The sequence below is a fragment of the Myxine glutinosa genome, chromosome 8, assembly GCF_964187855.1.
Source record: "Myxine glutinosa chromosome 8, kmMyxGlut1.1, whole genome shotgun sequence".
Taxonomy (NCBI): domain Eukaryota; kingdom Metazoa; phylum Chordata; class Myxini; order Myxiniformes; family Myxinidae; genus Myxine; species Myxine glutinosa.
The window spans coordinates 134,880,543-134,896,551 of record NC_136268.1 but is presented as its reverse complement, the minus strand read 5'-3'; the positions used below and the strand labels follow the sequence as shown (position 1 = coordinate 134,896,551).

General features: G+C 44.4%; 1 protein-coding gene and 1 long non-coding RNA gene across 2 annotated transcripts in view; both read right to left on the bottom strand.

The window, feature by feature from the left end:
• The window catches only part of LOC144893333 (uncharacterized), a 30,689-nt gene extending 23,105 nt beyond the window's left edge, over positions 1–7,584 (bottom strand). Inside the window, exons 1-3 of the long non-coding RNA XR_013624398.1 lie at positions 7,524–7,584; positions 1,283–1,339; positions 813–866 (exon numbers count right to left, since the gene is read on the bottom strand). This is a non-coding gene — a long non-coding RNA (uncharacterized LOC144893333). The remainder of the gene's footprint in view (positions 1–812; positions 867–1,282; positions 1,340–7,523) is intronic.
• The window catches only part of LOC137433197 (uncharacterized), a 726,873-nt gene that overhangs the window by 467,488 nt on the left and 243,376 nt on the right, over positions 1–16,009 (bottom strand). The gene's annotated exons all lie outside the window — the stretch shown is intronic.

Here is a 16,009-nt window from a genome sequence, read left to right as displayed (position 1 = left end):
GCTCAAGCACATGCATGCCACTGTTGTTCCCACAATCCATCATGACAAAATGGCTGTCAACGTCATATTGTTTAGCCAACGTGCAGTGATTGAATTTGTTGTGAAGAACAACTCAGCTGCAGATATCTACCGGCAATTTAGTCAGCTGTGTACGGAGAGGCCTGCATGGGCACTCGAGGTCTCAGAAGGTGGGTAAAACACTTCGAAGACGGAAAGACTGACATTGCCGATCAGCCACGGTATGGTCAGCCAAGAAGCACCATGACTGAACGCAACGAGCAGAAAGTTGATGTGCTCATCAGTGAAGACCAATGGGTGACGGTTCGGGAGATCGTAGCGCAGCTTGGCATAGGACACCATGCTGTACAGGAGACGATAGCGACCTTGGGATATCAGAAAGTTTGTTCCTGGTGGGTTCCACGTTTGCTTATGGAGGAACACAACAACACACCCATGGATGTGTCATCACAGTTGCTTCAACAAAATGCTGCTGAGAGTGATGACTTCCTGTTCCGTATTGTTACTGCCAATACACCTCAGCGTCCACTGGGAATTAATGTTTGCAAATGGGTCCATTGCTTCATATCCTCATATCCTGTCCGGTAGACAGCACATTCATGGGCCTTGCTTGCAAAGCACCTGGGTTATACTTCATAGTCAAGTCGTGAATCACACCCAAACTTTACAGCTCAAAGGCATGTGCACAACATCTGAGCTATCGTACCAAACCAGTAATTCAGGCTATGGCAATCAAACATTTAAAAAGAATAATTATGAAACAATTCAATGAAAAAAACAAAAGTTTTTTTTACCTGGGGACCCGGCTCTCCTGAATCCCCCTTCAGGCCTGCAGGTCCAGGAGAACCCTGCGGTAGAAATGAAACTGTGTGAGCACTCCGTTAGAATATCAAATCAAATGTTGATTCTAATATCACATAATGTGCCAATACATCTGGAGTTCCAACTTGAATAAGCCCATGCTGATTATGTATCGCCGGACACATGAATAACAGCCAATTAAGCAATAACCAGACAATAAATGGAAGACGACATGATGTGTGGAACGCTTGGGATCATTATGTTCTCAAACTCGTTTCTGCTCAGAACTTTCAAGATCGTTGGAAAATCAATTGTTCTATACTGCACTTCGGAGAATATGACCTACTGCATAACGATGCACGCACACTAGGCTTTATCTCACCAACATGTATAAGCAAGGGCAATTTAAGATGGAGATCGGGTGTCCATACTCGGATTTCGACAACAGACTAAGGTCACTCACCACTGGGCCAGGTCTACCTGTGAGACCCATGGGACCGGATCCTCCTCGTAATGCAAGCTGGAAATGCAAGAAGTTAGTAGCTATGGCAAAGTGAAGTAAATGTCTGCTGTTCTCTTAGTGACACCCACAAGCTGAGCGCGTGATTATTGCAGGCCGGGTGCTTTGCTACTGATAGCACGAGGCGAAACAAAAAGTTCACAATGCTTCGTTTCCTGCCCTTTATCAGCATAAATGCAATTTCAAATCCAAGATTATGGATAACAGTTGTATCAATGAAGCTGCGCAACAGCAACAGTTTAGAATCACCAAGGCCTGCAGGTGGAGAGTCGTACTGATCAACCATGGCATAATCTGAAGGGATTCTACTAACAGGTGCGTGAATACCAATTTTATATCCCAATTTAAATCTGCAATGATCCCTTTACATCCTTGCCTAAGGAAAGCAAATGCAAAAAACAAAAATCACACAAATCCATGTAACTGCAACAGCAGTAACAGCACCAACAATCATATAACAATAACAACAAAAACAAGAGGGAGAATTGCTTTGCAATATATACACAAAGAATTAAGTTAAGCACCCCTACACAACGAATTAAGGTAAGCACCCCCTAATATATATTCTTTGTGTATATGTATACATTGGCATATATTCTAAGGTATGTGAGATCAAATAATGATTGGTATGACAATAACCTGCCACAGCAACGCATACGACGGCTTACAGGGTCTATGAGACGTAGGGTTGAGTCAGTGATCCGATCACGTGGGTCCTACACACGTTATTGACGCAAAGATCGCTCGAGGTCTTCTCAGAACAATGACTGTACGTTAGAAAACATAAACGTCATCCACACTGTCCGTGATGGACCTATAGCTCCATACTTAAATTGAGGTGAAAATATGCCTAAAATTCCCAAAAAATTTCACCTTAAATTATTCAGAATAAAATATTGAAAACGGCATGATTGTTATGTTTTTATGTGACCATAATATCACTTCTCCAGAAAATATAGCAATATCATAGGTATATTACACTGTTTTGACGACAACAAACTTGTAATGTGCGAGGTTGTAAAAAAACGGGGGGGGTGCTTAACTTAATTCTTTGTGTATATGTCCCTGCCTGGTCCCGATAGAATTTTTTTTTTTTTTTTTTTTTTTTTTTTTTTTTTTTTTGTATACAAGATCGAGGCTCGTGAAAGAGCGAACATTAATCACACAATTATGCCATTAGAAGATGGATAACATTTAAATGTGTATAATATGTGTAATCTGGTATCGATTTCACAAAAATAAGAAATTACATGTGGCCTGTTAAGAACTTGAATTATTTTATGGAATCAAGTGAGGTCGGAGTATCGGGGTATTGTTGGGTGATATAATCGTCGTGGTGGATTGTCAGCAGTTTGTCAGCCATTTTTATCTGCCTATCAAGTTATGTTTATGAAGTTCTGAAAGTAGGAAGGCACAAAGTTTCATTGAAAGAAATTGACCAGCAATAAAAAAAGTTGCACACAACATCCAATCCATTCTTTCTTCCATCCATAATGCCACCCCATAACCATCGCCTGCACATCTTTTCCATGGAAGAACTAAGGGTGGGTTTTTCGGGGCAGATGACCTGGACCCCACGTACTGTGAGAGAATAAATTATTTTCCACTTTTTGCGTTTTTAACAGCGATCGCTATTGAAACGAATTTATCCAAGTGGTCACGATAAGCGGAAAAAGAAAGAACAATGTTCAGGCTCCTTAAAAGATGAACCGTCTCAAAGATGAAGCTGCTGGAAAACATTATACGCACAAGTGCACAAACGTGTGTCATGACCGCCTGGTCTTACTCGTCATCACTAATGTTACTCATTTGAGTTTGGAATCGGACGTACTTCACATTCTGGACTTTACAGACATCATACACGTGTCTGCTAGTCAAAGCCCAAAAAGTTGTGGTCGTGGTTTATAAAGTTATCTGATTTACTGAAAGCAGGAAGGGTTTACCCAAACATCTCGGTTTCTGAAAGCAGGAAGGGTTTACCCTAACATCTCGGTTTCTGAAAGCAGGAAGGGTTTACCCTAACATCTCAATTTCTCAAAGCATGAAGGGTTTACCCTAACATCTCGGTTTCTGAAAGCAGGAAGGGTTTACCCTAACATCTCAATTTCTCAAAGCATGAAGGGTTTACCCTAACAGCTCGGTTTCTGAAAGCATGAAGGGTTTACCATAACATCTCGGTTTCTGAAAGCATGAAGGGTTTACCCTAACATCTCGGTTTCTGAAAGCAGGAAGGGTTTACCCTAACATCTCAATTTCTCAAAGCATGAAGGGTTTACCCTAACAGCTCGGTTTCTGAAAGCATGAAGGGTTTACCATAACATCTCGGTTTCTGAAAGCATGAAGGGTTTACCCTAACATCTCAATTTCTCAAAGCATGAAGGGTTTACCCTAACAGCTCGGTTTCTCAAAGCATGAAGGGTTTACCATAACATCTCGGTTTCTGAAAGCAGGAAGGGTTTACCCAAACATCTCAATTTCTCAAAGCATGAAGGGTTTACCCTAACAGCTCGGTTTCTGAAAGCATGAAGGGTTTACCATAACATCTCGGTTTCTGAAAGCATGAAGGGTTTACCCTAACAGCTCGGCTTCTGAAAGCAGGAAGGGTTCACCCTAACATCTCGGTTTCTGAAAGTAGGAAGGGTTCACCCTAACATCTCGGTTTCTGAAAGTAGGAAGGGTTTACCCTAACATCTCGGTTTCTCAAAGCAGGAAGGGTTCACCCTAACATCTCGGTTCCTGAAAGCAGGAAGGGTTTACCCCAACATCTCGGTTTCTGAAAGCAGGAAGGGTTTACCTTAACAGCTCAGTTTCTCAAAGCAGGAAGGGTTTACCATAACATCTCGGTTTCTCAAAGCAGGAAGGGTTGACCATAACATCTCAGTTTCTGAAAGCAGGAAGGGTTGACCTTAACAGCTCAGTTTCTCAAAGCATGAAGGGTTTACCCTAACATCTCGGTTTCTGAAAGCAGGAAGGGTTTACCTTAACAGCTCAGTTTCTGAAAGCAGGAAGGGTTTACCTTCACAGCTCGGTTTCTGAAAGCATGAAGGGTTTACCCTAACAGCTCGGGTTCTCAAAGCAGGAAGGGTTTACCCTAACAGCTCAGTTTCTGAAAGCATGAAGGGTTTACCCTAACATCTCGGTTTCTGAAAGCATGAAGGGTTTACCCTAACAGCTCGGGTTCTCAAAGCAGGAAGGGTTTACCCTAACAGCTCGGGTTCTCAAAGCAGGAAGGGTTTACCCTAACAGCTCGGTTTCTGAAAGCATGAAGGGTTTACCATAACATCTCGGTTTCTGAAAGCATGAAGGGTTTACCCTAACAGCTCGGGTTCTCAAAGCATGAAGGGTTTACCCTAACAGCTCGGTTTCTGAAAGCAGGAAGGGTTCACCCTAACATCTCGGTTTCTGAAAGTAGGAAGGGTTCACCCTAACATCTCGGTTTCTGAAAGTAGGAAGGGTTTACCCCAACATCTCGGTTTCTCAAAGCAGGAAGGGTTCACCCTAACATCTCGGTTCCTGAAAGCAGGAAGGGTTTACCCCAACATCTCGGTTTCTGAAAGCAGGAAGGGTTTACCTTAACAGCTCAGTTTCTCAAAGCAGGAAGGGTTTACCATAACATCTCGGTTTCTCAAAGCAGGAAGGGTTGACCATAACATCTCAGTTTCTGAAAGCAGGAAGGGTTGACCTTAACAGCTCAGTTTCTCAAAGCATGAAGGGTTTACCCTAACATCTCGGTTTCTGAAAGCAGGAAGGGTTTACCTTAACAGCTCAGTTTCTGAAAGCAGGAAGGGTTTACCTTAACAGCTCGGTTTCTGAAAGCATGAAGGGTTTACCCTAACAGCTCGGGTTCTCAAAGCAGGAAGGGTTTACCCTAACAGCTCAGTTTCTGAAAGCATGAAGGGTTTACCCTAACATCTCGGTTTCTGAAAGCATGAAGGGTTTACCCTAACAGCTCGGGTTCTCAAAGCAGGAAGGGTTTACCCTAACAGCTCAGTTTCTGAAAGCATGAAGGGTTTACCCTAACATCACGGTTTCTGAAAGCAGGAAGGGTTTACCCTAACATGACGGTTTCTCAAAGCAGGAAGGGTTTACCCTAACAGCTCAGTTTCTGAAAGCAGGAAGGGTTTACCCTAACAGCTCAGTTTCTGAAAGCAGGAAGGGTTTACCCTAACAGCTCGGTTTCTGAAAGCATGAAGGGTTTACCCTAACAGCTCGGTTTCTGAAAGTAGGAAGGGTTTACCCCAACATCTCGGTTTCTGAAAGCAGGAAGGGTTTACCTTAACAGCTCAGTTTCTCAAAGCAGGAAGGGTTTACCATAACATCTCGGTTTCTCAAAGCAGGAAGGGTTGACCATAACATCTCGGTTTCTGAAAGCAGGAAGGGTTGACCTTAACAGCTCAGTTTCTCAAAGCATGAAGGGTTTACCCTAACATCTCGGTTTCTCAAAGCATGAAGGGTTTACCCTAACAGCTCGGTTTCTGAAAGCAGGAAGGGTTTACCCTAACATCTCGGTTTCTCAAAGCATGAAGGGTTTACCCTAACATCTCGGTTTCTCAAAGCATGAAGGGTTTACCCTAACATCTCGGTTTCTGAAAGCAGGAAGGGTTTACCTTAACAGCTCGGGTTCTTAAAGCAGGAAGGGTTTACCCTAACAGCTCGGGTTCTCAAAGCAGGAAGGGTTTACCCTAACAGCTCAGTTTCTCAAAGCATGAAGGGTTTACCCTAACATCTCGGTTTCTGAAAGCAGGAAGGGTTTACCCTAACAGCTCGGGTTCTCAAAGCAGGAAGGGTTTACCCTAACAGCTCGGGTTCTCAAAGCAGGAAGGGTTTACCCTAACAGCTCAGTTTCTGAAAGCAGGAAGGGTTTACCCTAACAGCTCAGTTTCTGAAAGCAGGAAGGGTTCACTCTAACATCTCGGTTTCTGAAAGCAGGAAGGGTTTACCCGAACATCTCGGTTTCTGAAAGCAGGAAGGGTTTACCCTAACATCTCGGTTTCTGAAAGCAGGAAGGGTTTACCCTAACATCTCGGTTTCTCAAAGCAGGAAGGGTTTACCCTAACATCTCGGTTTCTCAAAGCAGGAAGGGTTTACCCTAACAGCTCAGTTTCTGAAAGCAGGAAGGGTTCACCCTAACATCTCGGTTTCTCAAAGCAGGAAGGGTTTACCCTAACAGCTCAGTTTCTGAAAGCAGGAAGGGTTTACCCTAACATCTCGGTTTCTCAAAGCAGGAAGGGTTTACCCTAACATCTCGGTTTCTCAAAGCAGGAAGGGTTTACCCTAACAGCTCAGTTTCTCAAAGCAGGAAGGGTTGACCCTAACATCTCGGTTTCTCAAAGCAGGAAGGGTTTACCCTAACATCTCGGTTTCTCAAAGCAGGAAGGGTTTACCCTAACATCTCGGTTTCTCAAAGCAGGAAGGGTTGACCCTAACAGCTCAGTTTCTCAAAGCAGGAAGGGTTTACCCTAACAGCTCGGGTTCTCAAAGCAGGAAGGGTTTACCCTAACATCTCGGTTTCTCAAAGCAGGAAGGGTTGACCCTAACAGCTCAGTTTCTCAAAGCAGGAAGGGTTTACCCTAACATCTCGGTTTCTCAAAGCAGGAAGGGTTGACCCTAACAGCTCAGTTTCTCAAAGCAGGAAGGGTTGACCATAACATCTCGGTTTCTGAAAGCAGGAAGGGTTGACCTTAACAGCTCAGTTTCTGAAAGCAGGAAGGGTTCACCCTAACATCACGGTTTCTCAAAGCAGGAAGGGTTTACCCTAACAGCTCAGTTTCTGAAAGCAGGAAGGGTTTACCCTAACATCTCGGTTTCTCAAAGCAGGAAGGGTTTACCCTAACATCTCGGTTTCTCAAAGCAGGAAGGGTTTACCCTAACATCTCGGTTTCTGAAAGCAGGAAGGGTTTACCCTAAGAGATCAGTTTCTCAAAGCAGGAAGAAGCCATAACCCTAACTCTTTCTACAAATATCACCAACACCTTACCTAAATATACTTATTTTGTCATTGGTTTTTTTGACCGGAATCGATCGGTAAGTGGTAAAAAAATAATAATAATTAATAACAGGTCCGGAGATAGTAACTTTTGCCCAAGTGTTTCCAAAGTTTGGCCATGGTCTTTCCACACCATTGTTCTCCTATCAGCATTTATTTCTGGCAAATATGCTTAAAATAACAAGAAAATAATCTCACCCGGGCCTGCTGGAGAATTTCTTGGACCTGAATCTGCTGTGGAGATGCACCGAGACCATCGTCATCAGTTTCTTCACCGAAGCGAAACTGTAAAAATAATTTGTTTATAACGAGAGAGGAGAACAAATAAAGGTCACATGGGTGCCCAAAGAATCACAGCCATTTTTCGATTTTAAAACACCGGCTTGTTGGTTCTCCTTTGGGAACAAGCACATGAGTGATCCTGCCGTGAACACATTTTACCAAATTTTGTTGGGTATCAGGCATAATACATTGCATCACCGTATTTTAAAGTACTTCGTGTTCTATAAATAATGGCTAATGCAGCTTTACACTGTGGGGAAAATATGTAAATGGAGGTCATTGGGGTTTACTTTCATATTTGGATGCGCTTCGTTTTCCTTTTACATGGTGTAAGGCTCGTGAAATAACTACAGAACAAATCACACACTGCAGTAGGCCTAGAGATAAATACATGAGACAAAACCTGACTACACTTCAGACAAATACAGCAACTGACCTTGGGGGAAGTGTAAAACTTCCCAGGGCACTCTGGGTATCGGCCACGCCATCTTTGTGACATCACATTTCCCTTTGCCATCAGCCAAGCAATTAAGGAGAAATCTCTACCCATCCCTAACCCCTTAGGGTGCCAAACCATGGGCTTTATCCATGCTTTATCCTCGAAATGCTGAATATCTAATGAGGAAGAAACATTTACCATTTTGAAGTCTTCGGAACGAGTCAGGCAGGGTTGGAATCGAACTACTGACCTCACAGACTCAGAGCGTATGATCTAGCCATTGTGCCACAGAGTATGGTTGGTGGTTGCTGTACCAAAGCCTTTAGTATCATCGTATTTTTTATTTTCACCATCAAAACAAGACCAAGTCTTGGTATTTTTTTTAATCGAAAGGAATATATGTATGAACCACCTTTAGAGGCCATTTTTCCCCGCAGAGCAGGGGTTGGCATTTTTCAGGCACAATGGTCCCCTTTTTGAAGCAATGTTTTATGGCCGGATGCCCTTCCTGCCGCCAACCCTGTTAGTCGCCTCTTGCGACACACAGGGAATTACCAGTGAGCTGGTACTCAAGTTGCCGACCTCAGAAGGGTGACAGGCTGAGTCAACCCCCCTGGTGTTAATTCAGCGATCAACCAGGATTCGAACCCAGGATCCTAGGATCCCAAGCCGGCACCCTAACCGTTAAGACAACACCAGGCTAAAGGAATATATGTCATCTTATAAAATTCTGCACAGCAGCCCACTGAGATGCAGCCACTCACAATTATCCAAACTTAGGGATATTCTAAAGAGTAACATGTGCACATAACCATTTTCCATCAATTTTCATTAAATGTTAATGCACTTGAAATACGAAGTTGATTGAAATTTTAAAAAAGCATATACAGCTGGCCTTGCCAAAGCAGACATTAACTAATTGAGTTAGGAACGCACTAAGCATGCTGAGAATTTTTAGAACAGTTCATGCGTCCTGTCCAACACCAATGAACCGATTATACATGGCTTACAAGACTTTTCAGATTAAATGTTGCAACTTCATTTCTATTATTTACCAAGAAAGTTGCTCGTCTACAATGGTAAGATGCACAAAGGAATATATTTCAAGCGACTACGCATCAAAACCTTCCGGCTTTCTGAACAGCACAAGCTGTTCGGGGCTTTGTGAAATAACAACCCTTTGATTATGTCCCAGGTGAATTCTTACCGAAAACCAAAGTGCATGTTTTTTTTGTCTTTTTTTTTTTTAATCAGTGGATTTTGAAAAGTAACTTTTCAAAAAAAACAAAAAAAAACAATGGCCACATTATAATGGCCGCAAAAACAATGGCCAATAGGTAATGACCGGCGTCATTACCTATTGGCGAGTCATCGGTGACAGCGCAGACAAAAACACGTTCATCGAGGCTCCCAAGCATGTACCACATGCAAACGTCAAGCAGTCAACATATAGATGAAAAACAAACATCCACCCACATCTCTCACCTGTGAATGGAGGGAATAACCAATTATCTCTCATCGAATCAATTATCCCAGGGGTTGAGAGATGTGGGTGTGGGTTTCACACAAGCACAATCCTTGGTGTTTGTGGTGCAGATGAAGAAAAAGACAGTGGGAGGTTAAGAGCAGGCGTTGGAAGGTTAATAGGTGGCGGAAATGTAAGGGAAACGTTGCCGTAGAGTACAAGGAGAGGGTGAGGGTCAGGTGTGAGCAACGTAGCAAAGAAGCGCAAGGTTTGGAAGAGTGGAAGAAATATGGAGAGGCGTTTAGGGGAATTGCAGAAGTGTGTGGAAGGACGACTCCATAACATGTCCCAAACACATAAGCTTGCAAAAAAAATCCCAAACTCAAAGGCTCAAATAAAAAATTACAAAACATTCCAGGCTTGCAAAACCTGGTTGCAGTTTGGAAGCTGCATATTCAAAATAGAAAGCACCACCAACAAGTTCAACTACCCAGCAAGGTGAGGCTATCATACCTAATGTTTTCATCACCAAGTGGTCTTCAGTCCAAGAGAAATACCAGCCGGTGGTTTAAACTTTGGATCTGAGCCTTGTCTTGCTTGGCAGCTACACTCAGTTTTGTTCGTTCATTTTTCAATGTTGGCTTGAATAAAACGCTACTGTTTCGAGCATTTTTAATCTATCCAGTTTAATTTCAATCCTTTTGAGTATGCAAATCTCTTCATGCCAACCACAACAACAGCAGCAGCAGAAGCAGCAATATCACCAATAAAAGTCAAACACTGCTGAAACACGTGAGGAAAAGTACATTTATGCAGTGACGTGATAAGAAACTAAGTGAAGTGAAATGAAAGCCTTACTGGTAGCAGGACTGTTGTTCCGGATGGCCCAGCAATTCCATCAGAACCATCTAGGCCTCGACGACCTTTTTCACCCTGTTTTGCAATGGAGACAATTTAACCAGTAAAGGAAAAAACCTTTTAACAACCCCTCATATCCCATCGAATTATTTCCAAAAAAGAAAAGGTCTTTGGAATGAATATGAAATATGAATGAAATATTTCGCTGTACATACAAATGTACATATATAAATATATATCTATACACAGTCACGTGAAAAAGTAAGTACACCCCATGTAAAGTTTTGACCTTTTCAACATATTTCAACATACAGCTATTTGATCTTCATTTCAACAATATTGACAGATAAAGGTGATATATTATAACAAATATCATGAAACATTTACATTTTGTAGTCCATTGTATAATTTAAATAAACATAAATGCAAATTTCGCATGTGGAAAAAGTAAGTACACCCTTGCCTCTAATAGGTGGTATTGCCCCCTTTGGGAGAAACAACCTCAAGTATGCGTTTCTTATAACTGTCTACCAGTCTCTGACATCGACAGGGAGAAATTTTTGCCCACTCCTCCATGCAGAATTCTTTCAGCTGTGCGATGTTTGAGGGGTTTCTTGCATGCACAGCTCGTTTCAAATCCCCCCACAACATCTCGATGGGATTTAGATCCGGGCTTTGACTTGGCCATTCCAGAACCCTCCATTTCTTTCTTTTCAGCCATTCCTTGGTGGATTTACTGGTATGTTTAGGGTCATTGCCATGTTGCAAGGTCCACCTTCAGTTGAGCTTCAACTTTCCGACAGATGGCCTCACATTATCCTCAAACACCCTCTGGTACAATGAAAAATTCATAGTGGATTCTATGATGGTGAGCTGCCCAGCAAAGCTGCCCCAAACGAAAATATTTTCACCACCATGCTTTACAGTTGGTATCAGGTTTTTTTTTTTTGGTTTTTTTTTTTGTTGTTGTATACAAGATCGAGGCTCGTGAAAGAGCTAACATTAATCACATAAAAAGACAAACCGACACACAAAACACAAAAAACAAGGGGAGCGGCAGACAAGATGGGGAGAGAGGGGGAAGGACACAAAAGAGAGGGGGAAGAGGGGGAAGGACACAAACACAACATTTGAGAGCAGGGACATCGGGAGGACTTGGGGGGAGGTGGGAGAGGATTAAAACATATGAACACTGCAAGGACTCTGGGGTGAATTACCGGGGGTAGAAAAGATCAAGGTTTTCGATGGGGGAAGATAAGAGATGGTGGTGAACAGCTGTTTTAAAGACCTGGAGGGAAGAGTGGGATTGAAGGGAGTGGGGGAGTTTGTTCCAGAGGTGGGAGAAAAGGGGAATGAAAGAGTGAAGGTGAGCAGAGAGCCTAGACTTTGGCAGTTTAACCATAAGAGGGTTGCAGGCAGATCTTGTGCGACCTGAAGGAATATTGGGGGGACAGAGCACAGAGAGAGCTGGGGGAGCAAGGCCGGAGAGGAGTCGGTAGAAGACAGAAAGACCACCAACCTGCCTGCGGTGAGTGAGTGAAAGGCCCTCGGCGTTGACTACATCGCAGGAGATTCCAATGATTCTGAAAGCTTTGGCCTCAACAGCGTGAAGCCGAGCAAGGTGTGAGGCAGGAGCACCAGCCCAGAGGGGGGAACAGTATTCCATTGAGCTGTGGATGAAAGCCTTGTATGTGGTGAGGAGCTCAGGTGTGCCAAGGAAGGACTTCGCACGACGGAGGATGCCCAGTCGGCGACTGGCTTTGGAGGCCAGCTTGGAAATGTGGTTTTCCCAAGAAAGATCATGGCAGATAGTGAGACCCAAAAGCTTGAGCGACAGAACTTCTTGGAGAGGATTGTTGAGAAAGTAGATGGGAGGGTTGTCCAGTCGGTCCTTTCGGAGAGACATTGTAAGAGTGTGAGATTTGTCAGGATTGAAAGACATGTTCCACTTGTTTGACCAGTCTGTGATTTTGTCCAGGTCTGCAGAGAGTGAGGAGGCTGCAGACTGCCGATCTGAGGGATGAGGAATGGAGCGACAGAGAGTAGAGTCGTCAGCAAAGAGATAGAGAGGATTTTCAAGAGAGTCAGAGAGATCATTGATGAAGACCAGAAAAAGCACAGGGCCCAGAACACTACCTTGGGGAACTCCAGCCTGAACAGGAAGAGGAGATGAGAGAAACCCATTCAGGGCCACACGTTGACTACGACCAGAGAGGAAGTCCGCCAGCCATGCGTGGAGATTTCCATGGATACCAAAGGAGGAGAGTTTGGAGAGCAGAGCAGGGTGCCAGACCGTATCGAAGGCATGTGAAATGTCAAGGGAGACAGCTCTAATTTCCTGTTTGGCGTTGAGGACCTCCATCCATTGTTGAGAAAGCAGAAGCAGCATGTCCAGAGTAGAGTGACCAGGTCTGAAACCAAATTGATGATCAGAGATCAAGCCATTGGAGAAGTGGAAAGATTTAATATCTGAAGCAATGATGGATTCCATGACTTTGCTGATAATTGGGAGAAGGCTGATTGGTCTGTAGTTGCTGGGATCTGTTTTTGCACCTTTTTTGTGCAAAGCGGTGATGTTGGCTGATTTCCAAGCAGATGGCAGATGACCTTGAGCAAAAGAGAGTGTGAAGAGAACAGAAAGAGGGAGTGAAAGAGCAGAAGAACATGATTTTAGGACCCGTGGGCTGATGCCGTCAGGACCAGTTGCAGAATCAGAGTCGAGGGTTGACAGAAACTTTTCCACCTTGTCAGGAGGAAAGGACACAGAGTCCAGGAGCAGCTGGGTACGACTGGGTACGGTGGGTACAGAGAGGGATGGGTTTGGGACACAAGATTTAGAGACAAACACAGAGTTCAGGCATTCAGCTTTTTCACGTGCGGAGTCAGCCGTTAAGCCGTTTGAGGTGAGGGAGGGGATGGAGGGGGAACAAACACCAGAAACAGATTTGACCAGACACCACCAGGATTTGGAAGAGGGAGACAGATAAGAGAGTTCGGTCTTGAGAATGGTGAGATATTGTTTCCTGGCTCTCCTGAGGGTGGACACACACTTGTTTCGGGCTTTGTGAAAGGAAATGAGATTTCCTTCCATTGGATTTGCTTTCCAGGAGACGAAAGCAAGTTGTTTCAGGGCAACAGCCTCACCACAAGATTCCGTGTACCATGGACGGGAGGAAGGGTATGACAACTGAAGACGAGATGGTATAAATCTGTGCATGAGAGAGCGCAATTTACTTTGAAAGAATTCCCAGGATGAGTTGATGTCAGAGGCGGTAGAGATGGGAGACCAGTCCAGATGATTGATGGCTGCTTGAAGACCGTGCCAGTTGGCCTGAGTGAAATGCCAGACTCGTCGACGCTGAGGAGGCTCTCTGAGAATGGTCAGAGAGATGTCCACTTTGACAAGCACATGATCAGATGAGCCGATTGGAGCAGAAGAAGAGCAGCAGACATTTTCAGGGAAGTTTGTCATAACCAAATCCAGAAGAGAAGATGCTCCGTTGACTGAGATCCGGGTCGGGAAATTGACAGATTGTGTCAGTCCCAGTGAGTCGCAGAAGTCCTTTGCTGAAGAGCCATGGCTGGTGAGAGAGGTACCCACACCCAGCCAACTCGCATGGTGACAATTGAAATCACCACATATGAGGAAGAGAGAGTTGGGATGGGTAGATAGAAGTTGGTCCATAATATCAGACAGTGAGATGTAGATGGAGTCATCGCTGATTGGTGGACGGTACAACACACATATGAACAAAAGATGGGAGCGAAGGGGAAGCCATAGCCAAAGGTATTCCTGGGGGTGAGGTGGAGAGGGGGCAGTGGAGGGCGAGTGAGGAAGAGAGTTTTTTATAAAGATAGTCTCACTCTCGCGAGATCTTGGAGACGGCGGCAGGGATTTTCGAAGCTCCACACGGTCTCCACGTTTTTCGAAGTTAAGTCTGTTCACAATTGTATTTTGTCGAAACTGTATTTATCTTTCGGTGTGTGAAGTTATTGTGTGCAACTTTGGTTGTTTCTCGGTGTTTATCTTTCATAAATTGATCGTCTGTTTGCCGTGTCGTGTCTTGAGGCCTTGTACAGTGTGCACTGTACAACCTTGAGGCTTTGTTTTTTATCTCAGCGGTCCGTCTTTTGTGATCCAATAACTTTCGTTCTCTGTATTCCCAGGCTTTTCACCCATAGCCTACTTCCTTGTGTAAATCTCAACTCAAAAAAAAAAAAAAAAAAAAAAAAAAAAACATTTTCCTTCTCTGTTATCATTCGTTTATTCATTCTTATTCGTTCGTTCGTTCTTCGACCACGTGTTTCTCCCCCATTTCCCCAGATAGTTTTCACTCATTAACCTTCAATGTTTACACTTTCCCCTCAAGTTATGTATTCCGTCATATTTTATAACACCTTTTTCTTCTTCTTCTTTAAAAGGCTGCTTTCGACTTGCTCACCAAATCAATTCATCCCAAAAAAAATATCCATCTCCTATAGTGCCTTTTTTCTACATTCCCTAAACTCTCCTGCACTCCATCCTCCATCCAGCGTCCTTAAACGTATTTTTAACTCGAAGGTCACAAGCAACTCATTTTGCAATAAATGTTCGTTTCCCATAAATCGTACACTTTCAAAAATCCAATCTCACCCCTCCCCTCCAAATCTTTCCCATAACCCCTCCCCTCCAAATCTTCCCCATCACCCCTCCCCTCCAAATCTTCCCCATCACCCATCCCTTTCAAATCTCCCCCCTTGCCCCCTCCCTCCTAAACGACCCCCTCACCCCTCCCCGCCAAGACGCCCCCTCGCCCCTCCCCTCCTAGACTCCTGCCTCAACCCTCCCCTCCAAATCTCCCCCATATCCCATCCCTTTCAAATCCCTCCCCTTGCCCCTTCCCTCCCAAACTTCCCCCTCACCCCTCCCCTTCAAATCTCCCCACCCTCATTGCTTCTCAATTTCCCCCCTCTCACTCCCCCTCCTCAAAGCGGCCTCCCCGCTTCTTCCCCCTTCAAACTCTCACCTCCATCTCCCCCAACCTTCTGCCTCGCTCTTCCCCCTCCTCAAATAACACCTCATTGTGGCTCACCCAATCACCATCAAACCTTTTGTCCACCCCATCCTTCCCTTTCTCCGAGCTATTCTGAAATCTCTGACACACCTTCAACAGCTCTCCCTACCTCTTCCACATCTTACCCTACCCCTCCTCCCCCCTGTTCTGTATCTGATGCTCCCCCTTCCTCTTCATTAACGGTATGGACCTCAAACATCCGGGGCCTTCGTTCAAACTTAACTGATCTCTCCATACAGGTTGCTTCTGTCAAACCAGACGTGATCTGCTTAACAGAAACTTTCCTCCTTTATGATGTCTCTGATTCCATAGTATCTCTCCCGGGCTACTCCCTCCTCCGGTATGATAGACCTGAGCCTCGTCCTGGAGGCGGGGTTGCTATCTTTATCAAAAACTCTCTTCCTCACTCGCCCTGCACTGCACTCTCTCCACCTCACCCCCAGGAATACCTCTGGCTACGGCTTCCCTTTCGCTCCCACCTCTTGTTCATATGTGTGTTGTACCGTCCACCAAACAGTGATGACTCCATCTACATCTCGCTGTCTGATGATATGGACCAACTTCTATCTACTCATCCCAACTCTCT